This window comes from Phocoena sinus, chromosome 12 (genome assembly GCF_008692025.1).
Source record: "Phocoena sinus isolate mPhoSin1 chromosome 12, mPhoSin1.pri, whole genome shotgun sequence".
NCBI classification, from domain to species: domain Eukaryota; kingdom Metazoa; phylum Chordata; class Mammalia; order Artiodactyla; family Phocoenidae; genus Phocoena; species Phocoena sinus.
This window is the reverse complement of record NC_045774.1, coordinates 13065575-13081338: the sequence shown is the minus strand read 5'-3', so window position 1 is coordinate 13081338 and position 15764 is coordinate 13065575.

The following is a 15764-nucleotide window of genomic DNA, read 5'->3' as shown; positions in this document are numbered from 1 at the left end:
TTGTAATATATTGACTCTTCCCTCAAATTAATCCATGATATTATAACTTGGAAAATACCTTCATTTCACTGTTCTACTTTTTAAAAATTCTCCCTTTTTTTTTAAATTCTCCTTTTTTTTTTTTTTTTACAATCCATCCCATTTTTTGAATCATTTGTTACTATCTATAAATCTGAGCAGAAAGAACCCCTTAATATTTGTTTCCAATATGTTTTTATATTGCTTTTTCTCAATATGCTTCATAAACTGTTGATAAATAGCTTTAAATGATGTTATAATAGTTACACACTAAATACTAAGATAAAATGCAGCAACCAAAGACAAGTTGAGTTCAAGCCCTTTCATTACTTGATGGGGAGTCACAAGAACACCACTGAAAAATATTTATCATTGAAATTATATTTAACAAGGACAATAAACAAAGTCATAGCAACATATCCTGTTCCAAAATTTTTAGCATTTAAATCAGGGAAAAAGTATTTCTTGATCAAGCAACACTACCTAATTAAAAGGTATCCTAATGGACCATTACCTGGCTATCTGATGCAAAAACAGGTTCCAAGGATTGAGAATTAAACCAAGGAACACAACTTGATAATATATTTGATTTATGATTACTATTTCCTTATTGTTACAGAACCAGTTATTCCTATGTTAAACACTTTATGAAACTAAGGGGTGCTGTATATTTCTTGAAAGATCAGTCTAGTTAAGTGGGCAAATGGGCATTTGCTGAGTCAGGAGGATGACTTGAACTTTCTCACTGCTTTTCCAGCAAGAGTGGGAGGGTTTTCAATCTGTAGCATCTAGAAATTCAGACACACAGCTTAGTATGTGCCCAGCCTGTTCTATGGAGGTACGTAGCCTAAAACTGGCTTTAAAAACTTAAAAGGGCATTTGTAAATCCAGAGGGTTATGCTTTATAATTTAATTAATAGATTTATTGCGAGTCAAATACTTGATAAAAAGAGGGTAGCAGAGTCATCGAGAAAACAGGATTGGGGGTCAGACAACTATAGTTCAGGATCAGGGAACCATCATTTACTAGTTGTTTGAGCTTGGGCAAAATGTTCGCCCTCTCAAGCCCTCATTTTCTTCATTTATTCACTGGGTGTGAACTATTACCTTATTAGGTAATGGTGAAAGTAAGTGAAATTATATAAATAAAGGTCTCATAGTGTATGGCACACAGCAAGTGCCTCCAAATGACAGCCCCTATTCTTTTTAGATACATTTTATATTTAAGTGACAAACAATGCAACGCGTTTCGTATCCTTACAAAAGAAGCAATCTAATGTTTCATGAGTTTTCACTTACTTGCAAGGGTTGAGAATTTCCTCACCTCCAAATCACACTACAAACAATGAAGATAAGAAATGTTTATAAGTGCTAATGGTGTTCAGTATTTCTTGACTGATTTTCTATGTACAGCATCTTGTTGGAGCCATGACAGGACTCTAATCAAGGCTCTTGACTTTTAGGTATTATTTTTGTTTCTCTTCTAGAATAGGAGCAATAGAGACAGGCAAAATAATATTCCTAATTAAGTTAATTATGCTTCGTCAGTTAATCACAAGGTGCATAAATTTATCTCTGCACTGCATGAGCCTAGAAGATACTTACTGGAAACGACACATTTCTCATTCGAAATTAAGAAAATTGCAGGCAAACATTTGAGGTTTTGCCTAGACACATTTTGCTCTGATTTGCCTTTAATAGAACGAGTCTGGCAAGAATAAGTCCATAATACTCTGTTTGTTAGTGCAACAGTTTCTAACAGTGAATAGGATCAATTTGATATATTTCATTATCCTTACAAATTAGAAGGAGCTGTTTGGGCCTGCACGGAAATGCTGATGGCAGTGACAGCCACCCATGAGGCTGACACATTGAACTTCACAGTTCAGACTTTAGGAACCTCTCTCTGCCAGCAGTCTTGGCATCTTTATGTCAGATTTTCATTTAAATTGGCACATTTTATTATACAGAGACATAGCATGATTTCTTTAAAACTTGATATTTCTCCTGTTTGTATTCTATTTCTATAGTACAGGTGGGAGTGCCAACTACATCACTGAATAGTATAGTAATCTTAGAGATAAACGTTTGTAGCAGTTTTCAAGAGGGTGAAAATATAGTGCAAGTATATAAATAAAACACTCCCAGCAGATGGCATATAGGAAGTGCCCCCCAAATGACAGCTACTATTATTTTTGAGATGTTCTGAATATTTCAATGGCAAACAACACATTTGTTATTCTTACAAAACAAATAATCTAACATTTGGTTGCCACTCACAAAGAATTCAAATATAATCCGTTTCAAAGGTGCAGAAAGGGGAAAATTACAGGGAATTGAATTAACTATTTATTGCCTTCTCCTTAGGTCTGTGTGATTGAGGAATATGGATTTTTGTTTGTTTTGTTTCTTTTCTTTGTTTAATTAGCTATAACCATATTAAGGGATTTCGTTTTGGGTGAGCCTCTGCCTCCTTGAAGTCTAGTCTTCCACAAGATGAGATCAATTCAGAAAGAAAAAGCTTATGAAGACATGCATTGTTTCCTGACTGAACTTAAACAACTATTTTTCTATGTAATAAAGTTTGTGAATAAATCCACTGTTCATTGACTGCAAAGCATGTTTATCTGTACCTTTGGCAATATATTTAACACCAACTCAATGATATGCTGCTGAGGTACTTATTAAGCAAAGAGAACTATAAGTTTGGGTTAGAAGACACATTTTGATCTTTTTGTCCAGGATTTTTTAGACTCTTCCAGTGTGAACTGGGCAGGGCATATTTTCTATAAGACAAATGTGTTGGCTCAACTGTGGCCCAAGTTTGAGGTATCATTAACTTCCTTCAGACCACTATGTTAGACATTTCCAAAAGGAATAATGTATTCCAAGTGTGACTAAATCATTTCTAATTAAGATCATTAAATTACTTACATTTCAAGAAAGTTTAATAGATGCTTGAGCTGACAGTTTTTAAAGTTCACTATTACTTGATTTCAAGTTAACAGACTCTACTGAAAAGTATGTCGTTACTGATTTAATTTAAATCATTATTAATGATGAATACTTGGAGAGAATTGCCTAACTCATTTCTCACTTGTGTGACCTTGAGCATTTTGTTTAACCATTTAAGCCTTGTATTTCTCAAAAGCAAGTTGGTAAAAATAATACCATTCCTAGATTGGTAATTTTGAGTAGTAAACCAAGTCAAATAATGTAACATGCTTTGCACAGTGCCAAAATATGTACTCAGTATATTACTTGATGATGATGAAAAAGTATCTTTACCTTAGTGCATTTAAAACATTTTTTGGGTAATTCTCTGAGATAAATCTTACAATGAAAATAAGAAAGAAGCAAAACCAAAAATGAACATATAGAAACATGGCACCTGGTTCTTTTCAAGCAGCTCTGTGGTCTTTATTACCATCAGGCTAAGGGATAATAGGCAGGGGAGGTGGAGATAAAGCTCTATCATGAACCTGATCATATTTGAAGTGAGTTCCCTCTGTACATTTTTTAAACGTTGAAAACAAAAGCTGCACAGAAATGGTAAAAATAAATTACAATATAGATTCTAGGTATTATGTTAAAAGAATATTGCTATCACTGGCTCACACATGAGAGCTTCCGTCAGTAAGTCATCCTACTTTCTGCTTTCATTAAGGATTAATCTTGGTACTTCTTGGTAGAATTAAACATTCAAGCTCCAGTGAAGGTGGCTGAAATTTCATTATTTTTATGTCTCATCAAATTATTTACCTTTCCAGGCATTTGCCACCCACTTTTCTTCTGGAATTTCAATTCAAATTTATTTTAAAGAACCAATGTGTTGCCTTCCCTGATGAGAAAAGCGTGTTGGCAGGGAAACAGAGGAAAGCAACATGAAAAACTCATTAGAAAAAGAGCATTTGTTTTTGTAATGCCATTTAGGATGTGATAGATTTGATGGAGAAGCACTGATGGAGTATACAAGCTTGTAAATCCAATTTGTAGAAGGAGTCATGACCATTTCTCCAAGGATTCTTACCTCTCATCTGCTGAATTATGGCACCACATTTGTCTTGTCTCTGTCATGAAATTCACTTGCAAATATTTCAAATACTTACATTGATTTTAAGGTAGTCCACTTTATTTGAGGCTGGGGAATGTTATATTTTATTGTATTAATTTTTGGTATCTCACCCTGAAGTGAATTGAGGACGTTGTCCTGAGACATGAGGTACAGACACGAAATAAGCACGTAGTCCACGTCTTCATGTTTCTTTCTTCCCTCTGCCCATTTCTATCACCACCACCAAATGCCCAAAGGACATCTCAGGAAACAGTTCACAAATTGCTAATCTAGGGGTTGTTTTGGTAAAGGTGCCTGGGAGGTTTTGAAATGATTACTGTGATTTCCCACAATACTTTAATATTTCACAATATTTCATTTTGATATTGCATAATTTTATAGTATTTTATGCTAAACATAATGCAGCAAACTTGGGACACAAAATTACAGTAATTATAATTTCATGCAGATTCACTCAATTATAACATATTCCAGACAATTTTTCCTAATTAGGTAATTAAGGGTATTTGAGGTTGTCAAGAAGATGGTCTCTGGATTCAAAGAGACCTGGGACAAATGTGCGTTTCTCCATTAGCAACCTTGTTAAATTGTCCTATGTGAAGTTCAGCTGGCAATGCTGTAAAATGTCCATAATGATAATGACATTTATACACAGGATTAAATAGGACAGGGCTACAAATCACCTTTCATTTGAGAGAATGGCAAAATCCACAGAATCGTCTTCCTCATTTTATCTATGGTCTCTAGAGACGTGACGACTAAATCATTGCTCATGATATGACCATATGAGCATTAACTCCAGGCCTCATTCGGTCTCACAGGAGCCCTAGGAAAGGTCTTCATGTTACAACCCAGGTCCTAGTTATTACTGGGGAAAGGAAATATGAGAAAATGGACAAGTTACACACATATGCAGATCTTTGCCTTATTCAAATGTCCCACTAAAATAATAGCACAGGAATAAAAAAGAATGCACTACAAATCAAAGAACACAAGAGAGGAGACTGCAGCCCATGAGAAGCATCAGTACATTTTTAGAAGTTGGGAAGCAGATGTATTAGCAGTAAGAGGCTTCACAGAGCTGAGAAAGCCAAAATCCAGGGCCAGCAGAAGGCAATGTAATTTAGAAACAAGAAAATTTGCACGGCAGAGCCCTTAAAGGTTAAGGAAGTAGAAACCCTATAAACCTCAGGATGTGGCAAAGAGTGGGGCAAAAACTAAGACAATTGTTACAGAATTCCTTAAGAAACCCATAGACTTCTTAGAATTTTTTTGTTTTTTCTCACTTGTTCTTATAGACAACTACCCTCTCTGTCATAATGGCAGGACATTTATTCTCTGCATAATTAGAACTAGACAGAAAAAGGACACCGTGAAGGAGAGTTACCTATCTTATTAAAAATAGAAATTACACTGAAGTGTATATACTTTAGATACCTTTCACTATTTCACTTTCTAAGGATATTGAAGTATATTTTCCTTTGGAAAAATTAAATGGCCTAAAGAAAGTACCTACAAAGATTGCTTTTTGGCAGAAGTCCAGTGAAACATCTGGGTCCTTACTCAGTCTACTTCGGTTAAGTCCATCAATTGACAAGCTCTTTCCCCAGAACACAGAAATTATAACTGACATTTTAGTGCCTAAATAAGAAAAGAAAAGAACTTGAAAAAAAAAGAAATAATTCATGGAAAAGAAAGCAAAAAAGAAATGATAATATCCTCTGGGAGATAAAAAAGAAAATCTTTCATTCATAAAACAACCACTAGATGCTGCTTTTTTAAGAGAAAAAGAGTTCTTAAATATCACCCGCATTACCCATACAAATGTAGAAAATATAAACATGAAGAAATCTTTCAGAAAAAACAGGTAGAACAGGCAAAAACAATGCAGAAAAAAGACAAGAAAATTAGAAGATCATTCCAGGAGGACCCAACATTCAAATAATAGGAATTCCAGCAGGAGAAAACAGGATCTTTCTGAGGAGGGCCTCATCCATGCCTCCTATACACATCATCATTGCTGAGAGGGCCCCTACCATGCAGAGAGGGACATGTGACCTCCTGAAATGCTTCACCTCCATCATCAGGCCTCAAGATAGCACTGGTGTTTTGATTCACTCTTCTAACAGGTGTCAAGAGCAAACCCCAGAATAAGGGAGGCGGCTTCTAACCCTGTCAGCATGGGTCAACAGGGTTTCATACAGTGGGACCAAACCCAGCTTCCATAGATCTCCTTGTCTCCATCAACAGGAGTCAGCAAAATCCCCAGAACTCACTCTCCCCTTTGCCCCTGAATCCAGGGCCTCTCTGCTATTATCTGCCTTGAACCCATAAATATTTATAAATACTATTACATTCTATATTTAAATGTTCATCACTTTTTCCACTGTGCCCTCTGGCTGTCATGGTCCAACACTGGCAAAATCTCATATACATTCTCCCTTGAATACTCTATGCTACATGTTCTCCCCATATGAGTTTTTCTCAACTTCTTGCTCTAACAGAAATCTAGATTGCCTCTGACTATCCTGCCTTCCTTGCAGCCCACCTCAAGTGCTGACTTTGTATCCTACCTGTGAGTAAATGATGAATAAATGTTCTTACTGTTCCTCAGGGTTGTTTTCAGATATTCTTCCCACTTCCTTAAAATCCTCTATCTTTGAATATCATCTCATTAGATCATATCATCAACTTTGTTGCTATCGTCTAAGAAGTCTTTGTCTCACCCTTCTTTATTTCTTAATAAGTTATATTTTTGTTCACTGTCATTCTAACATAACTCCCAACTTTGTCCTGTTGATTTCAAAATGTACCTGGATAATATTTCCAATAGCTTTGCCTCTTACTTTCTAGGACTTCTCTCCTTCAATGATCTTGTCTTCATCCTACTCTAACTCTCGTGGTTATACCCAAAACTTGTTCTTGCCAATAATGCCATCCCTTCCGTATTTGCCTACACCTCTCACTGACCACCACCATCATATCATTTCATTTAATTTCATCTAGGACTCCAACAATGCTTCAACCTGGCCAGGACTTCCAATGCATTGATTACAATTATTCCCTTGCATATAAGCTTACTCCCCTGTCCCCATTCTGCTCTTGCCTGATACATCTCAACCACAGCTGTATCAGACTTTCGGCCTATATCATGCCTGGACTTACAAAGGTAGCTAGAGATAAATTCACAACTTAATTTTTCTCATTTTAAATCAGAACCCAAACCTTCAGCTCATCCCAAAATTGAGCAGTAATCATATTACTCTAGTATGGTTCATTCTCTCTCTCACTGTCCTAGAAACCATTTCACAACCTCTCTGCCCTCTAAACATCTAATACCTCTTCCTTCATCTTCACTCTCAGATGATCCCTTTGCAACCTCCTTTACTTAGAAAATCGAAGCAATAAGTAGAGATTTTCTACATATTATCATCAGTACATCCTTCTGCATCCCATGTTCATTGATCCTATATTCTGTTTTTAATCCATTTCAGCAAATTTATTAAGCACCTCCTAATAAGTGAGGGCTTGGGGATACAAACATAAGCAGACATTGTTCTTGTCTTCACAGAGTTCACAGTCTCATTGTTTGGTCCAGCTTTCTTCCGAGAAAGTGGGATTCAATCCTTTTTCTGTCAGAGAACAGATATTGTCAATACCTCTGCCCCTGCTATTTACTCAAGTTTTAGAATTAGCAAACTCCCTTTTCAGGCTTTATCTACCTGACTGCCAAGAGAAGAATAAAATAGAGCATAATTATTCAAATTAGAAAGTATCAAGTTCATCTTATAATCATAAAGAAATAAAGTATGACAGTGTTAATTATTGCCAATGAGTAAGATTGCTGATTGCGAGATGAGTGCTGCTCTTACGGGCTGGCTGGTCCCATGATGATGGCATAGTGCCATCTGCTGGATGCCAATTCGGGCTCAAGATGTGATCTATTCAAAGAGAAGCTTCAAGAAGTTGTATAATTGTATTGACAATTTGCTTTCTTAAATCATTCCTGATTTCAAAACTACTCAAAGATTTAACCTTGTTCAAATTAACAAGGAGATTCAATCTGAGACAAGAAACCCAGTATTTCAAAATGAATTATATGAATGTGGTTTTGAGAGCTGGATGGAACTTTGGAGATGATCTGAATGAAGCTATTCAGCATCTTACACATGACAAGACTGAAGTCTAGACACCTTATATGACTTTCACAAGTAATATTATGAACATGTGATGGAGCTGGATCAAGGACTCTCAATCAGTTATCTTTCTTCTACATCTACATTCTCTTCCTTATCTTCCACAGTTAGCCAACTGATACATTAGGCCCTATATTGTATTATGTAAATTATATCATGTAACTTAAAATTTTTATGAGTGAAGATGAGAGATGTCCTAATCCAAGAGGTGTCCTAAATTTTTCATTTTACTGATGAAAATTGCCTAAGGACATGTTTACATTTCTTGATTCAGCGCCCAGTCCTCTTTCCTCTACTTAAATGTGGTATTAAAAGATTATCTCAAACACAAAGATGGCTGGCTGGTTAACAATAAAACTCAACAATAAAAATATGTGCAGATAATTAAATTGCGTACCTTAATTTCTGACAGATTATAATACCTTTATTTTTAGCCTCTTAATTAACAAATTATAGCTCTGAAGATCTGTGTTATCTCACAAAAGCCAGCATATTATAAATTTAGTTCTCCATTAATTACTGGAAAAATAACTTCTTGCTGTTGCCAAAGCTATGTTATAGTAACACTAAATGTCAAAGAGTTGCTGTTATATTTTGCTGTTTAAAGATCAAGTTGATGAGATGGGTATACTTGGACATTGGGAAATGTGCAGTTGTATGTTTATCTCTCTTCCAGATCTTACTTGCAAATAGACTGGTGGAAATACATTCAGATGCTATTTGAAGATATTTGTCTCATGAAGCAATAAACATTAGGAAAGGAAAATGGAGAAAGGAGGAATAACCCATGTATTTTAAAGTAATATGTTTATCCCAGTCAATAACTTCTAAAATACATATTCTTATTATTTTATGCGTTCCAAAAGCATACTAATTCAATTTCAAAACTAGTAATATAAATTTATGTATTCCACAATAGTTTTTCTTTTTTTAAGTTGCAGGTCTATCTTTTTTTTTTTAACAACTTTATTGGAGTATAATTGCTTTACAAAGGTGTGTTACTTTCTGCTTTATAACAAAGTGAATTAGTTATACATATACATATGTTCTCATATCTCTTCCCTCTTGCGTCTCCCTCCCTCCCACTCTCCTTATCCCACCCCTCCAGGCAGTCACAAAGCACCGAGCTGATCTTCCTGTGCTATGCGGCTGCTTCCCACTAGCTATCTACCTTACGTTTGGTAGTGTATATATGTCCATGCCTCTCTCTCGCTTTGTCACAGCTTACCCTTCCCTTTCTCCATATCCTCAAGTCCATTCCCTAGTAGGTCTGTGTCTTTATTCCTGTCTTACCCCTAGGTTCTTCATGACCTTTTTTTTTCTTAAATTCCATATATATGTGTTAGCATACAGTATTCGTTTTTCTCTTTCTGACTTACTTCACTCTGTATGACAGATTCTAGGTCCATCCACCTCACTACAAATAACTCAGTTTCGTTTCTTTTTGTGGCTGAGTAATATTCCATTGTATATATGTGCCACATCTTCTTTATCCATTCATCCAATGATAGACACTTAGGTTGTTTCCATCTCCGGGCTATTGTAACTAGAGGTACAATGAACATTTTGGTACATGACTCTTTTTGAATTATGGTTTTCTCAGGGTATATGCCCAGTAGTGGGATTGCTGGGTCATATGGTAGTTCTATATTTAGTTTTTTAAGGAACCTCCATATTGTTCTCCATAGTGGCTGTACCAATTCACATTCCCACCAGCAGTGCAAGAGTGTTCCCTTTTCTCCACATCCTCTCCAGCATTTATTGTTTGTAGATTTTTTGATGATGGCCATTCTGACGGGTGTGAGATGATATCTCATTGTAGTTTTGATTTGCATTTCTCTAATGATTAATGAAGTTGAGCATTCTTTCATGTGTTTGTTGCCAGTCTATATATCTTCTTTGGAGAAATGTCTGTTTAGGTCTTCTGCCCATTTTTGGATTGGGTTGTTTCATTTTTTGTTATTGAGCTGCATGAGCTGCTTATAAACTTTGGAGATTAATCCTTTGTCAGTTGCTTCATTTTCAAATATTTTCTCCCATTCTGAGGGTTGTCTTTTGGTCTTGGTTATGGTTTCCTTTGCTGTGCAAAAGCTTTGAAGTTTCATTAGGTCCCATTTGTTTATTTTTGTTTTTATTTCCATTTCTCCTGGAGGTGGGTCAGAAAGGATCTTGCTGTGATTGATGTCATAGAGTGTTCTGCCTATGTTTTCCTCTAAGAGTTTGATAGTTTCTGGCCTTACATTTAGGTCTTTAATCCATTTTGAGCTTATTTTTGTGTATGGTGTTAGGGAGTGATCTAATCTCATACTTTTACATGTACCTGTCCAGTTTTCCCAGCACCACTTATTGAAGAGGCTGTCCTTTCTCCACTGTACATTCCTGCCTCTTTATCAAAGATAAGGAGACCATATGTGCGTGGGTTTATCTCTTGGTTTTCTATCCTGTTCCACTGATCTATCTTTCTGTTTTTGTGCCAGTACCATACTGTCTTGATTGTTGTAGCTTTGTAGTATAGTCTGAAGTCAGGGAGCCTGATTCCTCAAGCTCCGTTTTTTGTTCTCAAGACTGCTTTGGCTATTGGGGTCTTTTGTGTTTCCATACAAATTGTGAATTTTTTGGTTCTAGTTCTGTGAAAAATGCCAGTGGTAGTTTGATACAGATTGCATTGAATCTGTAGATTGCTTTGGGTAGTAGAGTCATTTTCACAATGTTGATTCTTCCAATCCAAGAACATGGTATATCTCTCCATCTATTTGTATCATCTTTAATTTCTTTCATCAGTGTCTTATAATTTCTGCATACAGGTCTTTTGTCTCCTGAGGTAGGTTTATTCCTATTTTATTCTTTTTGTTGCAATGGTAAATGGGAGTGTTTTCTTGATTTCACTTTCAGATTTTTCATCATTAGTATGTAGGAATGCAAGAGATTTCTGTGCATTAATTTTGTACCTTGCTACTTTACCAAATTCATTCATTAGCTCTAGTAGTTTTCTGGTAGCATCTTTAGGATTCTCTATGTATAGTATCATGTCATCTGCAAACAGTGACAGCTTTACTTCTTCTTTTCTGATTTGGATTCCTTCTATTTCCTTTTCTTCTCTGATTGCTGTGGCTAAAACTTCCAAAACTATGTTGAATAAGAGTGGTGAGGGGGGGCAACCATGTCTTGTTCCTGATCTTAGTGTTAATGCTTTCAGTTTTTCACCATTGAGGATGATGTTAGCTGTGGGTTTGGCATATATGGCCTTTATTATGTTGAGGAAAGTTCCCTCTATGCCTACTTTCTGCAGGGTTTTTATCATAAATTGGGTGTTGAATTTTGTTGAAAGCTTTCTCTGCATCTATTGAGATGATCATATGGTTTTGCTCCTTCAGTTTGTTAATATGGTTTATCACATTGATTGATTTGCGTATATTGAAGAATCCTTGCATTCCTGGAATAAACCCCACTTGATCGTGGTGTATGATCCTTTTAATGTGCTGTTGGATTCTGTTTGCTAGTATTTTGTTGAGGATTTTTGCATCTATGTTCATCAGTGATATTGGCCTGTAGTTTTCTTTCTTTGTGACATCCTTGTCTGGTTTTGGTATCAAGGTGATTGTGGTCACATAGAATTAATTTGGGAGTGTTCCTCCCTCTGCTATATTTTGGAAGAGTTTGAGAATGATAGGTGTTAGCTCTTCTCTAAATGTTTGATAGAATTCTCCTGTGAAGCCATCTAGTCCCAGGCTTTTGTTTGTTGGAAGATTTTTAATCACAGTTTCAATTTTAGTGCTTGTGATTGGTCTGTTCATATTTTCTACTTCTTCCTGATTCAGTCTTGGATGGCTGTGCATTTCTAAGAATTTGTCCATTTCTTCCAGGCTGTCCATTTTATTGGCATAGAGTTGCTTGTAGTAATCTCTCATGATCTTTTGTATTTCTGCAGGGTCAGTTGTTACTTCTCCGTTTTCATTTCTAATTCTATTGATTTGAGTCTTCTCCCTTTTTTTTTTGATGAGTCTGGCTAATGGTTTATGAATTTTGTTTATGTTCTCAAAGAACCAGCTTTTAGTTTTTTTGATCTTTGCTATCATTTCCTTCATTTGTTTTTCATTTATTTCTGATCTGATTTTTATGAGTTCTTTCCTTCTGCTAACTTTGGGGGTCTTTTGTTCTTCTTTCTCTAATTGCTTTAGGTGGAAGGTTAGGTTGTTTATTTGAGATTTTTCCTGTTTCTCAAGGTAGGATTGTATTGCTATAAACATCCCTCTTAGAACTGCTTTTGCTGCATCCCATAGGTTTTGGGTGGTCGTGTCTCCATTGTCATTTTTTTCTAGGTATTTTTTGATTTCCTCTTTGATTTCTTCAGTGATTGCTTCGTTATTAAGTAGTGTATTGCTTAGCCTCCATGTGTTTGTATTTTTTACAGATCTTTTCCTGTAATTGATATCTAGTCTCATAGCGTTGTGGTCGGAAAAGGTACTTGATACAATGTCAATTTTCTTAAATTTACCAAGGCTTGATTTGTGACCCAAGATATGATCTATCCTGGAAAATGTTCCATGAACACTTGAGAAAAATGTGTATTCTTTTGTTTTTGGATGGAATGTCCTATAAATATCAGTTAAGTCCATCTTGTTTAATGTATCATTTAAAGCTTGTGTTTCCTTATTTATTTTCATTTTGGATGATCTGTCCATTGGTGAAAGTGGGGTGTTAAAGTCCCCTACTATGAATGTGTTACTGTCAATTTCCCCTTTTATGGCTGTTAGTATTTGCCTTATGTATTGAGGTGCTCCTATGTTGGGTGCATAAATATTTACAATTGTTATATCTTCTTCTTGGATTGATCCCTTGATCATTATGTAGTGTCCTTCTTCGTCTCTTCTAATAGTCTTTATTTTAAAGTCTATTTTGTCTGATATGAGAATTGCTACTCCAGCTTTCTTTTGGTTTCCATTTGCATGGAATATCTTTTTCCATCCCCTCACTTTCAGTCTGTATGTGTCTCTAGGTCTGAAGTGGGTCTCTTTTAGACAGCATATATATGGGTCTTGTTTTTGTATGCATTCAGCCAATCTGTGTCTTTTGGTGGGAGCATTTAGTCCATTTACATTTAAGGTAATTATCGATATGTATGTTCCTATTCCCATTTTCTTAATTGTTTTGGGTTCATTATTGTAGGTCTTTTCCTTCTCTTGTGTTTCTTGCCTAGAGAGGATCCTTTAGCATTTGTTGTAAAGCTGGTTTGGTGGTGCTGAACTCTCTCAGCTTTTGCTTGTCTGTAAAAATTTTAAATTCTCCATCAAATCTGAATGAGATCCTTGCTGGGTAGAGTAATCTTGGTTGCAGGTTTTTCTCCTTCATCACCTTAAATATGTCCTGCCAGTCCCTTCTGACTTGCAGAGTTTCTGCTGAAAGGTCAACTGTTAACCTTATGGGGATTCACTTGTGTGTTATTTGTTGTTTTTCCCTTGCTGCTTTTAATATGTTTTCTTTGTATTTAATTTTCGACAGTTTGATTAATATGTGCCTTGGCGTATTTCTCCTTGGATTTATCCTGTATGGGACTCTCTGTGCTTCCTGGACTTGATTAACTATTTCCTTTCCCATATTAGGGAAGTTTTCAACTATAATCTCTTCAAATACTTTCTCAGTCCCTTTCTTTTTCTCTTCTTCTTCTGGAACCCCTATAATTCAAATGTTGGTGCATTTAACGTTGTCCCAGAGGTCTCTGAGACTGTCCTCAGTTCTTTTCATACTTCTTTCTTTATTCTGCTCTGCAGTAGTTATTTCTACTATTTTACCTTCCAGGTCACCTATCGTTCTTCTGCCTCAGTTATTCTGCTATTGATCCCATCTAGAGTATTTTTAATTTCATTTATTGTGTTGTTCATCATTGTTTGTTTCATCTTTAGTTCTTCTATGTCCTTGTTAAATGTTTCTTGCATTTTGTCTATTCTATTTCCAAGATTTTGGATCATCTTTACTATCATTTTTCTGAATTCTTTTTCAGGTAGACTGCCTATTTCCTCTTCATTTGTTAGGTCTGGTGAGTTTTTATCTTGCTCCTTCATCTGCTGTGTGTTTTTCTGTCTTCTCATTTTGCTTCTCTTACTGTGTTTGGGGACTCCTTTTTTCAGGCTGCAGGTTTGTAGTTCCCGTTGTTTTTGGTGTCTGTCCCCAGTTGCTAAAGTTGGTTCAGTGGGTTGTGTAGGCTTCCTGGTGGAGGGGACTAGTGCCTGTGTTCTGGTGGATGAGGCTGGATCTTGTATTTCTGGTGGGAAGGTCCACGTGTGGTGGTGTGTTTTGGGGTGTCTGTGGCCTTATAATGATTTTAGGCAGTCTCTCTGCTAATGGGTGGGGTTGTGTTCCTGTCTTGCTAGATGTTTGGCACAGGGTGTCCAGCACTGTAGCTTGCTGGTCGTTGAGTGAACCTGGGTGTTGGTGTTGAGATGGAAATCTCTGGGAGATTTTCACCATTTGATATTATGTGGAGCTGTGAGGTCTCTTGTGGACCAGTGTCCTGAAGTTGGCTCTCCCACCTCAGAGGCGCAGCACTGACTCCTGGCTGCAGCACCAAGAGCCTTTCATCCACATGGCTCAGAATAAAAGAGAGAAATAGTAGAAAGAAAGAATTAGTAGAAGAAAGAAAGAAAGAAAGAAGAAAGAAAGAAAGAAAGAAAGAGGGAAAGAAAGAAAGGAGGGAGGGAGGGAGGGAGGAGGGAAGGAAGGAGGGAAGGAAGGAAAAAAAGAAGATAAAGTAAAATAAGATAAAATATAATAAAGTTGTTAAAATAAAAAATAATTATTAAGAAAAAAATTTTTTTAAAAAAACGGACGGATAGAACCCTAGGACAAATGGTGGAAGCAAAGCTATACAGACAAAATCTCACACAGAAGCATACACATACACACTCACAAAAAGAGGAAAAGGGGAAAAAATCATAAATCTTGCTCTCAGAGTCCACCTCTTCAATTTGGGATGATTTGTTGTCCATTCAGGTATTCCACAGATGCAGGGTACATCAAGTTGATTGTGGAGTTTAATCCGCTGCTTCTGAGGCTGCTGGGAGAGGTTTCCTTTTCTCTTCCATGTTCTCACAGCTCCCAGGGGCTCAGCTTTGGATTTGGCCCCGCCTCTGCGTGTAGGTCGCCGGAGGGCGTCTGTTCTTAGCTGAGACAGGACAGGGTTAAAGGAGCCGCTGCTTCGGGGGCTCTGGCTCACTCAGGCTGGGGGGAGGGAGGGGCACGGAGTGCGGGGCGGGCCTGCAGCAGCAGAGGCCAGCATGACGTTGCACCGGCCTGAGGTGCGCCTACGTTCTCCCAGGGGAGTTGTCCCTGGATCCCAGGAACCTGGCAGTGGCGGGCTGCATAGGCTCCCCGGGAGAGGGGAGTGGATAGTGACCTGTGCTCGCACACAGGCTTCTTGGTGGCGGCAGCAGCAGTCTTAGTGTCTCATGCCTGTCTCTGCAGTCTGTGCTTTTAGCCGC